Source organism: Cetorhinus maximus, chromosome 3 (genome assembly GCF_964194155.1).
Source record: "Cetorhinus maximus chromosome 3, sCetMax3.hap1.1, whole genome shotgun sequence".
NCBI classification, from domain to species: Eukaryota; Metazoa; Chordata; class Chondrichthyes; order Lamniformes; family Cetorhinidae; genus Cetorhinus; species Cetorhinus maximus.
Window position 1 is genome coordinate 31,679,770 of NC_135881.1, and position 14,422 is coordinate 31,694,191.

The window sequence follows — 14,422 nt, forward strand, 5'->3', positions numbered from 1 at the left end:
CCCTTCTTCCTCAGGGTGCTGCTTCTGCCTCTGCACAGCCAGGAGCCTTACTCGCTCTCTCCTCCGTCTTCTTCACGCTCTGTAGGCCATCAGGCAAACAGCTAGTTCACCAGGCTCCATGATCCTGATGTACTCCTCCTGCAGGATGAAAGAGAGAGAGACACGAGGTTAGCCTGGGTGTACTAAGAACCTGTCCTGGTTAAGTATGACGGCCCCTTAACGCTCCCTGAACACTGCTGGCCACCACTTGGATGGCCAGAGATTAGTGCACTGCAAGGCTGCCCTGTTAGCTTGAAACATGGGAGAGACTGGTCCAAACCGGGATGCAGACATTGCAAGGGGCTTTGAGCACCTCCAGCAGTGACTCTCCATGGCAGCTTTAGCAAGGAGATGGTACAACATGTGCAGTCCAACTGCTCTGCAGTCCACTAAAAGGCTTATGAATTTGCAGTCTGTGCCAGCGGGAATCTCTGGAGAACCTGGTGGCACTTTGATGCCTCCGCGTTGTTTGAGTGGGCAGATAAGCTAGAAGCCTGATCCCAATAATATCAATGTGGCTGTGCCTGAACTGTCTCAGCTGCAGAAGAATGGTCACTTTATACAGGTTTCCCCAATGCGTGGCCGCTTCCCTCGCCCACCCCACCCTCCCAACCACGAATGCTTGTACACTATATTCAATGGCAGGGCTGCCCTTAACCCCCGACTCCCCGACGCCTCTGAAGCTTGAAGTCCAACAGGCGACCCTGGCGAGCACTGCATAACATTACTGTGTACTCACCTCCAAGTTCCCCTCAAAGTGCAGGCTGCCAAGTGCACGCCTTTTATGTGCTGTTGTGAAACACATCGGTGTGCTTTCCCGCCAACGTGGACGGACGATCCAGCGGGGTCGGTGGCGGGGGGAGGGAATGATTCCAGCAGGCTGGCCTGATAATGGTATGCTGATGTATTACAATGAGGTTTCCAATGTCTTATGGCGGGAAACACAGCCCGCCAATGGCGGGCTGAACGGATGATCGTGAAATAGTTTCCAGCCATTGCAAAACCGATCGCGCCATTTTAAAAAAAATCATTCATGGGCTGTGGGCTTTGGTGGCTAGGCCAGCATTTATTGCCCATCCCTAATTGCCCTTGAGAAGGTGGCGGTGAGCTGCCTTCTTGAACCGTTCATTGTGGAGTTACCCAGCTGTTGGTAGACCAAATTTTAAACCATCTAACATTTCCTGGGCAGGTCCAGCTAAGTCCTGGGTATCTGGCCCAAGTCTCTTCCTTGAGCTCAGGGTCAGAAACATTTGTGGAGTGACCCAGGCAGTAGGGAATCAGCCCCGAGGATATTTAAACTTCCCAGGCAATTACCACGTATGTCTGCATGTCAGGACTTCCACAGTGTCCTGACGTTCATCTTCTGTCATATGTCGAGTCTCTGACAATCTGGAGACTGGAACATTTGCGCCAATGTTTGGTGAGAAAAATCAGTGCCATAATTGCATCATTTCTCACTTTATATTCTGGCCTCTTAATTTCTCTTCACTCTCCAACTTTTCCAAGATTCTTGGAGACTTGACAAACAGTCCTACATGATTTCTGGTGCAGAGGCTTATTCATTCTCACTCGGCGTAAGTGACTGTTTCTTTGATTGTTTTTACACACCGTGGTCCCATTGACTGCTGTCAAAGTAGTGTTAGATCCTCTATAGGGAGCAGTGTATCCAATAGATGGTTGACTGGCCAAGGTGACACTGTAAAACGGATCAAGGATCTCTAAATTGGAAAGCACGTCAACATAATGATAAATAATGGTTGCTGCAGTGTTAATGTTCATGAGCTGTCACTGGCACTTTCATAAATCCTGTGTTGTACAAGATTCCCAAGAAAGAGTGCAGGAGCCTTACTAGAAGATGCTGGCAAAATTCCCCCCACTGTATGTGGTGGAGATTTCCAATCAGAATTAAAGCACATATGTCATACAGTCAGTTACGGCGCAAAAGGTAGTCATTTGGCCCATCAAGACCATGCTGGCTCTTAGTAGATGAATCCAGTCAATCCCATTCATCCTTCTAACTCTGCAAGATCATTTCCTTCAAATGTCTATCCAATTTTCTTTTGAAATCATTGATGGTTTCTGCTTCCACCAACCTGGTGGGCAGTGAGATCCAGGTCATTCCCAATTGTTGCATAAAAAGTTCTCCCTCACATCCTTCCGCAGCTCTTTCCCAAAAACCTTAAATCTGTGCCTCCAGGACCTGAGGCCATCAGCTAATGGGAATAGTTTTTCCTTTTCTACCGTATCCAATCCTTTCATAATCCTGTACACCTCTATCAAATCTCCCCTGATATGCCTCTACTAATCTATTTTACTGCATGTGAGAGAATCCTGGGGTCTGTTAGTTCATCAGACTGATGTTCATCTGAGAGTAAGTCCAGCATGAGTTGTGAATGGAGAAGAATGCACCACTTTTTCTGTGATTGTTGACTGGCGAGCCCATTATTTCAGTTGCCGTGTGCCAAGAAGACATTTCTTTAATGCTTGTACTATTTTCCACAGAGGCAGTGACACTGTGGGCAGGATTTTCATGGAGTCAGGGTGACTATGGAGCCATTAAAAATGGCTGGTATGACCCAATTCCAGGATTCCATCCCCATTCCTGTCACCTGCAATTCTTGCTGGTGCGAGATAAGGGCAAGCCCGCACCCTGCACTCCTGACTTGGCTGTCTCCATTGCAAGGGTGACCATCTCCTAGCACCCCGCGGTGTTTGTCGAGTCAGGCCAGCTCCTCCATGACATGTGATTTGTGGCCCCTCAAAGGAGTTGTGAACCACAGTCTGGATTTGGTAACAGAGACTCAAAAACTTCACATCTCTTAATGTTGTCTAAATAAACATTGAGACATTGACAAAAGAGATCACAGAAAGAACAACTTAAAGATGTCAATCAAGCTGACAATTCACCTCACTAGTCAAAACAGAATCACTGTTAAACTCTTGTTTTTATAGATCTGGGCTCACAGCCAAGCAAGCATAATGAGGACAGGTGGAAACCCAGATTCAAGCCCTGAGTTTGAAGCCTCTATTATTGATACTTTCTTGGTCTGTTTGATTGACACTTTTGTAAGGTTGTAGGAACAGCAGTTTTTTGTTCAAAGAACATTTCTGAATGGGTGTTTTCTCTCAGCAGTTCCACACTTGCCATAGTTATTGTATGGCTTATTAGTTATGTGCATAGAGCATACTGGGTCAATGGACACGGAAGAGGCATGAGTTGGCATTGAGTTGGCATGGAGAATATGAGGGGCCATGAAGAGTGGCTGGGGTCATGAGTTGGCATTGAGTTGGCCTGGAGAGTATGGGGAACTATGAGAGGTGGCTGGGGGGAGCATCATGTTTTTCTCTCCACACATGCTTCCTGACCTGCTGAGTGGTTCCAGCTCTGTTTATTTTCATTACTGATGTGCACATCCCAGGGTGACACTTGGCTGTTGGCTCTCGCCTCATCAATGTGAAGTACAGCAGCTCACACCAATGCCTTTGGATTTTATATGATTCATTTCCCCAGCTCTAACCTACCTTCTCACACATTTTTGTCCATAATGTTGCTTTAGCGTCGTACATTGAGTTGAAGGTGATTTCCTCAAATTAGTTACAGGGTGCTGATATAATGAAGTGAAATTCTTTTTCATATTAATTTATCATTGATAAGTCCCTTGAATTTCTGACTGTGATGTATCACTGATTTCACCCCTCATTAACCCCTTAAGCTGTACAAACCTATATTTAGATTCAAATGAATTCCTCTCCAGATGGATATAAGCCATCATTTCTGTTTAATCTTTAACTTTATTCTGTAACTTAAATAACCATGTTTCTCTTTGCCAGTTACTGAGTGGACAAGTGCATTACTTGATGTTCAACTGATCCATGCCAACTAGAAGCTCCAAGCTTTAATTCTCCAGTCTGTGCTGAGAAAGCACAACTAGGGATACCAATTATGGATACTACAAGTACATAGAGTTTGCAGCACAGAAATAGGACATTCAGTCCAACTGGTCCATGTCAGTGTTTGTCCTCCACACAAGCCTCCCCCCACCCCTCATCTAACGCTATCAGCATTACCTTCTGTTCATTTCTCCTTTGTGTGTTTATCCAGCTCCCCCTCAGTTACATACACCTCAATCAGAGGGGGAAAAAAAAAAATCAATTATGGTACAACTGCAAAATACCGCAGATGCTGGAGACCTGAAATAAAAACAGAATATGTTGGAAATACTCAGCAGATCTGGCAGCAGCTGCGGAGAGAGAAACATGGTTAATGTTTCAGGTCACTGAATTTCGGTCCCTTCTCCTGGCCGCTGTGCTGCTAGAAAGTGCTCATGTATATTTGCCAGTTAAGGGCAGGGTTGGCCTTCACTGTGAGGCCCCTTGCAGTTGAAGAGCCCATAGACAATCACTATTTAACCTCACAGATGAAGACTAGCCATGGTACTTGCTGACATACAGGTCAATTCAGTCTGTTGCTGGGACATGGTATTTAATGCAAAGCTATTTTGCTTTGGGCAAAAGTCAGGATGAGGAGAATGCTGGCAATCATAGAACTCAATGCAAATAAGAATTAGCACTTCCAGGGAAGGAGAGCACACAAGTTGATCAGAATGCACAATATCGTTTTACATCTATGTGAAATATCATGAGAGAAACACATAGAAACTTCCACAATAAGACAGACTTATATAGTGCTGTTCACAACCTCAGGACATCTCAAAGCACTTTACAGCCAATTGAATAGTTTTGAAGTGTTGTAACAGTTGTCATGTTGGAAACATGACAGCTAATTTGTGCACAGCAAGCTCCCTCAAATACCAATGTGTTAATAGCCAAATAATCTGTTTTAATGATGCGCTTGAGGGATAATTATTGGCCAGGATACGAGAGATAACTCTGCTGCTCTATTTCGTAATAATACCCATGGGTCTTTTGTGTTCACCTGTGAGTGCTGATAGGGTCTTAATTTAATATCTCACCCGAAAGTCAACACCTCTGACAGTGCAGCACTCCCTCAGTATTGCACTGGAAATGCCAGCCTTCATTTTGTGCTGATGTCTCTGGAGCGAGACTTGAACCTGCAGCCTTCTGACTCAGAGGTGAGAGGGCACCACTGAGTCACAAGATTAGCAACTTTCAGCAATTAGCAAAACAATAATAGAGCTGACTGATAATGTAAGAACAGATAAGAGTCAGTGTTGATCCATGTGCTTCTGCCCCCTCCAACTGTGCATTGAGAAGGTTAAAGAAGTTTTAACTAAAGAATACTTTGTACTTCTCAATATTTGTTTTCTATTTGAAGTATTTCTGCTGACTTGTTATGTATGCATGATCCTTTTATTGTCCCGAAATGGCTTGCACGTAGACAACATCATCATCATCAAGTTATTTTTCCTTGTAATGTGTGGGACAAGCCAGGATCTTTAATCAGAAGCTTCTTGCTCACACATCATGAGGCCAGACCTCATTCTCCTCCACTCTTCCATCATGGACGTTATGATATATTTCAGCAAAAGCTCATTCAGTCACTCCCACCTGGTGTGCTTCAAAATTTGTTGTTAACCACAGCCTGCCTTTATTCCGTAACCATTAATACCCTTGCTCTCTTCAGGTGTGGTTCCTCTCTCTTTTTAATTCTTCCATCAGCAGTCCTCTCCTCATAAACAACAACCCTTGACCCCAGCGTACCTGCAAACTACCGTCCCATCTCCAACCTCCCTTGCCTCTCCAAAGTTCTTGATGTGTTTGTCACCTCCCAAATCCATTCCCATCATTCCCACAGCTTCACGTTTGACTCCCCCCAATCAGCTTTCCGCTCCTGCCACAACACCAGAACAACTCTTACCAAAGTCAGGAACTACATGTAATGTGAGGTGATTAATGTAAACTGTCCCTTCTCATCCTTCTCGACATGGTTGACCACACCATCCTCCTCCAATGCCTCTCCATTGTCGTCCAGCTGTGTGGGACAGTTCTCACTGGCTTCCATTCTTATTTATCTAATTGTAGCTAGAGTATCACTTGCAAGGCTTCTCCTTTCACTCTGCGCCATTATCTCTGGTGTCTCCCAAGGATCTATCCTATTTCTCATGCTGGCCCTCAGCAACATTATCCAAAAGGGTACCTTTAGTTTTCACATGTACATTAATGACGCCCAGCTCTACCTCACCTCCACCTCTCTTGGTTCCTTTACTGTAGCCAAATTATCAGACTGCTTATACAACATCTAGTACTGGATGAATGGAAGTTTCCTCTAATTAATTATTGGGAAGACTGAAGCCAATGCTTTTGGTCCCCACTCCAAACTCTGTTCCCTAGCTACCAACTCCACCCCTCTCCCTGGCAACAGTCTGAGATTAAACCAGTCTGTTTGTAATCTTGGTGCGATATTTGACCATGAAATGAGCTTCCAAACACATATTTGTGCCAACGTTAAGACCATCTATGTTTCCACCATCATAATGTTGCCCGGCCTCTCCCCTGTCTCAGCTCATCTGCTAATTTGTGCCTTTGTTACCTCTAGACTTGACTATTCCAATATACTCCCGGCCGGTCTCCGTGTTCTATCCTCTATAAACTTGACATCATCCAAAGCTCTGTGGCCTTTGTCTTAACCATTTCCTGTTTACCAATCACTCCTATGTTCATTTACCTACATTTGCTACTGGTGAAACAACGCCTTGCCCCTCCCTAATTTATAATCTCCTCCAGCCCCACAATCCTCTGGGATATCTGTGCTCCTCTAATTCTGGACTCTTGAATATCCATGATTTTAAGTGCTTCATCACTGGCGGCTGTGTTTTCAGTTTCTAGGCCCTAAACTCTGGGTTACCCTCCTTACACCTCTTTCCCTTTCTACCTCACTTTCCTCCTTTAAGCCACTCCTTAAATCTTACCTCTCTGACCAAGCGTTTGGTCATCTGACCTAATATCTCCCAATTGGCTTGGCACCACATTTTGTTGTATAATGCTCCTCTGAAGCACCAGAGAAGGTTTCTTCATGGTAATGATGCTATACAAATATAAGTTGTTACCTAGCAGAAATCTGTTGATCACAGTTCTGAAATTTTCAATTGACCTGGCATCAACAGTTTTTGAGGGAGCGGGTTATAGATTTCCACTGCACTTTGTGTGAAGGTATCACCCCTGAGTGGCCCAGATATATACAATATACTTCAACAAACGTCAAATTATATTTCATGGAAAATTCATTCAGTCACTCCCACATAAAATGCTTCAAAGCCTGTTGATCATCACACCTAGTTACTGACTTGCATCCCCCATTTGACCAGGGCGCTGTGCAACTCTTGCCACTGTTATCCTTATATAACTGAGGAGACGATGTTGTTTCTTCGGTAGCCTTTGTCCAGACAGTGGCTCTTTGATGAATTAGATTCTCAGCAGCCATTCACATCTCAGCTTGATTGTGGAAGTGTGGTTATTAAGCTATAACTCCACTGAGGCTTTCTGGAAGTGGATACATGACTGAATTAAGAAGGTGGCATTAAAAGTTAATAAGCTTCTAGGTATGTCAAGCCTCAGATTCTTTTAATGAGTTTTATTATACATAATTTTATCATAGAACTCTCGAGATGTTCCCTAGTTTACTGGGTCACTGCTAATTGCCATATTGATTAATATTTTAAAAGCTGCTGCAGGGTTTAAAAACTCAGCAAATGCAAATGATGGAATCATATCAACAGTCGGGTTTTTATGAAAACAGTTTCTCCTTCGGCCTGATGTCCTCTGCAAGGCAGGATTCCAGCTGAGTGTTTTCCTGGCAATCTTATTTATCCCATAAGGCCATAAGACCAATAAGACATAGGAGCAGAAATTAGGCCATTCGGCCTATCGAGTCTGCTCCGCCATTCAATCATGGCTGATAAGTTTCTCAACCCCATTCTCCCGCCTTCTCCCCGTAACCTTTGATCCCCTTACCAATCAAGAACCTATCTATCTCGGTCTTAAATACACTCAATGACCTGGCCTCCACAGCCCTCTGTGGCAATGAATTCCATAGATTCACCACTCTCTGGCTAAAGAAGTTTCTCCTCAACTCTGTTCTAAAAGGTCTTCCCTTTACTCTGAGGCTGTGCCCTCGGGCCCTGGTCTCTCCTACTAATGGAAACATCTTCTTCACATCCACTCTATCCAGGCCTTTCAGTATTCTGTAAGTTTCAATCGGATCCACTCTCATCCTTCTAAACCCAGAGTCCTCAAATGTTCCTCATATGTTAAGCCTTTCATTCCTGGGATCGTTCTCGTGAACCTCCTCTGGACCCTCTCCAGGGCCAGAACATCCTTCCTGAGGTATGGGGCCAAAAATTGCTCACAATATTCTAAATGTGGTCTGACCAGAGCCTTATAAAGCCTCAGCAGCACATCCCTGCTTTTATATTCTAGTTCTCTCGAAATAAATGCCAACATTGCATTTGCCTTCCTAACTACCGACTCAACCTGCAAGTTAACCCCTACCTAGTTGTCTCCCCTCTTCAGAAGATGCTGGCTGAGGAAGTGATACCGTTCTCAGCTGGGCTCTTGTGCTTTATAGAAGTGGACATTCCTTTGCCAGCCAGATAGTGAGTGCCACAGTGCTATTCAACCAGGGTAATCACACCCATCACTGATTCTGCCTTCAGGTGCACTCTCTACCGGTGGTCATTGGACAGCAGTCAGGAGATTTTTATTTTCTCCCTCAGTGTCCTAGTGATGTTGAGCCCAATTTTAGATCTCCTGCAGTTTCTCACCCCCATCCCATCCCCAGGTAAGCACATACCTGTGAACATCTAGGTGTAGGATGTCCAATAGTATCACATTGAATTTATCACCTCAACCACTGACTTAGTTGGCATTCAGATGGTCTTAATGCTCTCGACCAGCCAGTATTTCACTGTTGAGTTGGATTTCTGTTCTTCCTTTTCTGTTAACCTTATTTTTCAGCCTTATTTTCAAATCTTTCCATGGCCTTGCCCCTCCCTATCTCCTCCGACCTTACAAGCCTCCAAGATATCTGCCTTCCTCCAATCCTGGCCTCTTGCACACCACTGAGTTTAATCGCTCCACTGTTGGTGGCTGTGTTTTCGGTTGACTAGGGCTTAAACTCAAGAGCTTCCCTCCTAAACCTCTCCACCTCTCTAACTCTCTCTTCTCTTTAAACGCACTGCTTAAGGCCTACCTCTCTGGACAAGCTGTCTGTCTGTCACCTGTCCAAATATCTATCCCCTTATGCTCTTCAGTATCAAATTTTGCTTGGTAACATCTAGTGAAACACCTTAGGATATTTTATCACATTAAACATGCCGTATAAAGGCACCATAATGTTTTTGTCCAGTCAAATACTGAATTATTTGGTGATATTCAGAAAATATTCAAAACACACTTTTGCTATCGCAATCAGAAAATAGCATCTGTGCAAAACAATGCTTATTTTCATTGGTGTAATTCCTGTGACGTTAGATTCCTCCCTCAGATTTCATTTAAAATGTCTATGGGCGGAATTGTCCCAGATTTGCGCTAAGTGCGGTAGTGGGTGTGATGCAATGGCGGGTTTTTGCGCCCTATCGTATACTCCCCGGTGCATCCCGCCTCATTAATAATGCTTTCATGGAAAACACGCGGGATTGCTGGTGGGCGGGCTTGGATTTACCCGCCGCACTGTGACCTTAGTGCTTCCTCGCTCCGGGTGCCATATTTAAAGTGCACCAGAGCGCGTGCCGACTGCCTACTTCACGTCTTCAGACCAGGGCTGCTCCAGGCGACAGTCCGCCCTGAAAGCCAGGAAGTCAGCGGCTCCCAAATTTAGTGACGCCTCACTGGAGCACTTTTTGGACACCGATGAGGCCAGCCATGATGTCCTCTACTCCTGCTCTGGCTGCAGGAAGTCCACCAGAATCTGGCCTGGCAGGTGGTGGCAGTGGTGGTCAATGCCAACAGGGCACAGAGGAGGTCAGCCACCCAGTGCAGGGAGAGGATGAATGATCTCATCCGTTCTGTCATGGTAAGTTGACCGCCTCATCACTCATATCCTCTGGAGTTCATGTCCTCATTGCGTCCATGGCTCTGCTCACCACACAAACATTCCGCGCATCTTTATCATCTGCCGTGGCAAGTGCCCTGCTCACACTCTCTTCATCTGTTTTCATGCAGGAGAAACTTGCTCACAACAGCAGGAAGAGGTCCCAGACCGGGGGGTGGAGTGGCCCACATTAGGCCCCTCACTCACTTTGAGCAGTGTGCCATCGCGCTGACTGGTAAGGATGTGGACCGTTCCTACGGTGACGGTGAGGACGGCAGCGAACACTCATGAGAGGATCATGCACCATATCATCCCTCTCTCAATGCGACTGTGAGTGCTCTCTCTCCTGCTTTTGACTCTGCTGCTATGCACTAATTATCTCTACTTTGGTCCACAGGGAGCTCTGACAAGCGACTGACACCCTCAGCCAGCTAGTCCCTCACCTCCAGCCAAAAGAACACCCTCCTCCATTGAAGAACTGGAAATAAGCAGCCTGGAAGACCCGTCACAGCGCTTACCCACACCCTCCACCAGCGCAGGGACCTAGATCTGGAGCAGGGTCAGGTTCAAAATCTGGTGGTCACCGCACAGACATGTGTCCACAGCAGGAGGAGGCAGGTTCAGCCGAGCTCCCCGGCACCCGGAGGACTATTGGGGAAGAGGTATCTGTGAGGTCCGAGTCAGATGTCGAGCCTCTGGATTCAGCCTTCCAGCTCATCGTGGAGAGTCAGCAGAAGGTGGGGGAACATCATGCAGAGAGCTGTTGGAAGCCCTCAACAGCATGGCACGTGTGTTGGAGAAGTGCGTCCGCCTGCTCTCTGATGAAGTGCACAGACCTGCACCCACAGCGGGAGCCATGGGTGAGTTCCTGCAGTGGCAACACGGGAGGGAAATGGGGCACCTCGACGTCTCTCCAGGTGCTCCTTCCCCTCAACGAGTCAGGCCGGGGCCCCCCGGGAACCCGACGGGAGGAGGAGCGGCAGTTGGATACCCCTGGGTCCTCCATTCAGGAACCTCAGAGGTTGTTCTCTCCCTTTGAGTCCCCTTTGCATGTGACCAACCCCTAGACCTCATCCTCTGTCACCGCAGAGGGAGCAGCTGCCCACAGGAGGACAGCCAAAGCAAGGCGGGGTCCCCAAGGCCTCGGCTCTCCGGAGCATGGACGCTGAAGTCATCAGGGGCAACAGGGCCAACCATTGCACAGGCTGTCTCCACCCCTGCTGTGGATGTCAGGGCAGCACCTAGAAGAAGTGCTAGGCCTAGAAAAGTAATGAAATTTTAATCATAAATGGTTTCTTGGGCGAACACATTTTGTCACTTTATGGGTAGAATTTTCCGCTTGGCGTGTGGGCGCGTGCCCGACATGTTCGAGCGTGAAGTAAGCATGCTATGATACCGGGCCAGCGTCCTGACTTCATCGCGCACTCACGCGATATATCGGTCGGCAGGTGCGCACGAGAGTCGGCAGCATGTCTGCCAACAATTAAGAGGGCTGCTAAGGCCGTTAAAGTATCAATTAACTGGGATCTTTCACTGCCCGTCCAACCGTATGGTTGGCGGGCGGGCAAATCATCCAGGCGGCCTTTAGATTTTTTGTGAAATCTCAGCCCCGGGCGGGATGGGGTTTCCAACCGTAATTAAAAAAAATAAAAATTTTGGACATCATTTTTAATATGTCCCTGTTCATGTGACTGAGTCACATGTGGGGACATACTTGTCTCATTTTTGAAATCTTTATTTTTGTTTCTACAATCCTTCAGCTCCCTGAGGCAGCTCTGTGCCTTCAGGGAGCTTTCAGTGCGCAGTCCCCCACGCATGCCCAGACTTTAGCTCTCACATCCCTCCCACCTGCACCCCAGCAACGCTGAGCTCCTCAGCACACCTTTCATGCTGGCTGGCCATTAACACCTTCCTCTCCCACTCACACCTAGACCTTCCTCTCCTCACCAGCCTTCACCACGCTTTTGTACCTGTCCATGGTGAAGACTCTAGGAGATGGTGCGAGTCCATGGCGAAGTCTCTGGGTGATGGTGTGAGCCCATGGTGAAGTCTCTGGGAGATGGTGGGAGCCCATGGTGAAGTCTCTGGCTGATGGTGTGAGCCCATGGTGAAGTCTCTGGCTGATGGTGCAAGCCCATGGTGAAGTCTCTGGGAGATGGTGTGAGCCCATGGTGAAGCATCAGGGAGATGGTGTGAGTCCATGGTGAAGTCTCTGAGTGATGGTGGGAGCCCATGATGAAGACGTTGGGTGATGGTGTGAGCCCATGGTGAAGTCTCTGGGTGATGGTGTGAGCCCATGGTGAAGCCTCAGGGAGATGGTGCTAGTCCATGGTGAAGTCTCTGAGCGATGGTGGGAGCCCATGGTGAATTCTCTGGGTGATGGTGTGAGCCCATGGTGAAGTCTCTGGGAGATGGTGGGAGCCCATGGTGAAGTCTCTGAGTGATGGTGGGAGCCCATGATGAGGACGTTGGGTGATGGTGTGAGCCCATAGTGAAGTCTCTGGGTGATGGTGCGAGCCCATGGTGAAGCCTCAGGGAGATGGTGCTAGTCCATGGTGAAGTCTCTGAGCGATGGTGTGAGCCCATGGTGAATTCTCTGGGTGATGGTGTGAGCCCATGGTGAAGTCTCTGGGAGATGGTCGGAGCCCATGGTGAAGTCTCTGGGAGATAGTGGGAGCCCATGGTGAAGTCCCTGGGTGATGGTGGAAGCCCATGGTGAAGTCTCTAGGAGATGGTGGGAGCCCATGGTGAAGTCTCTGGGAGATGGTGCGAGCCCATGGTGACATCGCTGGGTGATGGTGGGAGCCCATGCTGAAGTCCCTGGGAGATGGTGTGAGCCCATGGTGAAATCTCTGGGTGATGGTGGGACCCCATGGTGAATTCTCCGAGAGATGGTGGGAGCCCATGGTGACGTCGCTGGGTGATGGTGTGAGCCCATGGTGAAGTCTCTGGGAAATGCTGTGAACCCATGGTGAAATCTCTGGGTGATGGTGGGCGCCCATGGCGAATTCATTGGGTGATGGTGGGAGCCTATGGCGAAGTCATTGGGTGATGGTGTGAGCCCATGGTGAAGTCCCTGGGAGATGGTGCGAGCCCTGGTGATGTCCATGAAGATCCAAAGCCTCAGCAAAGTTGAAGCTGCTGCATGGAGAATTCCCACCTCCCGAGAGCTGCTTCATAGCTGAGCCATGTGCAGGGGGATCCACCCAGCGTGCGATGCACGTGTTGCTCCAGGGTCCAGTACCTGTAGGCCTCCAGCATTGTCTTCTCCTTGGATGTCAGTGATTCTGAGCAAGCCTAGAACTCTGCACCTCACACTTGTCCGGACGTGTCTGTACCAGCGTGTTTTCTGGGTTGAAAACCAGGCTGGAAGAAAGGGATAAAATTGTTTCCTTTCTCTGCTACTCTCTCAACTTCTGCGTTCTCCATCTCCTGGTTGTGAGAGCCCTCAGTGACTTGAGACTGAACAATGTGCTCCGAGTAGTCCACAGAATGGAAGTGCTACAATTCAATTTAAATCGCCAATCTCACTCACATGGGTCACCGGAATGAAGATTTGAACAATCATAACGGTGAAGCAGGAAGTGTTGATGGTTAAGTCACTTTGTGGGACAAAGTAGAGGAACTTTATTCTGCGTTAAGCCTGTGCTGTACCTAACCTGGGAGTGCTTGATGCAGTAAAGTGTGCTGACATCCTGCACCAGAAGGAAGTAAAAATATACACCCGACATATAATTTTAAATGAATTACGGATACTTCCAACGGGGGTGGGGGTTATTTACTGTGATCAGGGGCTGAGATGCAAGGCCATTTTCTTGACACTTAGAGTCAGGCAGAACAAGTTACAGTCAGAGCAGAGACAGTCCTTGAGACTTTGTAGCTGAGTTTCAAGTGAGCAACCAGCACAACATCATCAGTGTAGAGGAGCTCTCTGATCAGGACATAATGTGTTTTTGTCTTCGCTTTCAGTCTCGAGAGATTGACCTAGTGTGCAAGTCGACTCTTTTCATATCTGCAGGGAAGGCAAAGGTCAGGAGCACGGAGAAGAAGATGCCAAAGAGAGTGGAGGCTAGGACACAGCCCTGTTTCACTCCATTCTTCACTCAGAAACTGTCAGAAGTGGAGCCATCAAACTATACAGTGCAGTGCGTGTTGTCATGGAAGGAGTGGATAAGACTGAGGATCTTCAGTGGACAGCCAATTGTCCCCAAAATCTTGTTGAGTCCTCCTCAACTGATGGTGTTGAATGCCTTTGTGAGATCTACGAAAGGAAGGTAAAGAGGTATTCCCTGTTCCCTACACTTCTCTTGTACCTGGTGTATTGAAAAGACCATTTCCATCTGCCAGCATGGAAACCATACTGTGCCTCTGGGT